Source organism: Bison bison, unplaced genomic scaffold (genome assembly GCF_000754665.1).
Source record: "Bison bison bison isolate TAMUID 2011002044 unplaced genomic scaffold, Bison_UMD1.0 scf7180017864314, whole genome shotgun sequence".
Taxonomy (NCBI): domain Eukaryota; kingdom Metazoa; phylum Chordata; class Mammalia; order Artiodactyla; family Bovidae; genus Bison; species Bison bison.
In genome coordinates, this window is record NW_011494886.1 from 1,840,396 (window position 1) to 1,840,874 (window position 479).

Consider the following 479-nt stretch of genomic DNA (forward strand, 5'->3'; position numbering starts at 1 on the left):
TTGTACAGTCATGTCCGACTCTTTGAAACCCCATGAGTTGGGGCCCACCAGGCTCATCTGTCCATGGGAATTTCCAGGCAAGAATACTGGAGTAGGTTGCCATTCCCTTCTCCAGGGGATCGTCCTAACCCAGGGATTGAACCGGACTCTCCTGCATTGCAGGTGGATTCTTTACCATCTGAACCACTAGGGACGACTAAAAGAAAGAGGAGGTCATGTAATGTTAGATATTTTGGGTTTTAAAGCAGTCTTTGAATATTTAGTTTTTTTAAACGCTTGATTATTATTTACTTAGATACATAATAATAACCTGGAGAAGGCAATGGCACCCCACTCCAGTGTTCTTGCCTGGAAAATCCCAGGGACGGCGGAGCCTGATGGGCTGCCGTCTGTGGGGTCGCACAGAGTCGGACACGACTGAAGTGACTTAGCATTAGCATAATAATAACCTTGACACGGTTCCCTTTACTCTTAGAATT

At 45.7% G+C, this 479-nt stretch overlaps 1 protein-coding gene across 1 annotated transcript in view; it reads right to left on the bottom strand.

The window, feature by feature from the left end:
• SLC9C1 (solute carrier family 9, subfamily C (Na+-transporting carboxylic acid decarboxylase), member 1) overlaps nucleotides 1-479 on the bottom strand; it is a 111,100-nt gene that overhangs the window by 60,755 nt on the left and 49,866 nt on the right. The window lies entirely within an intron of this gene.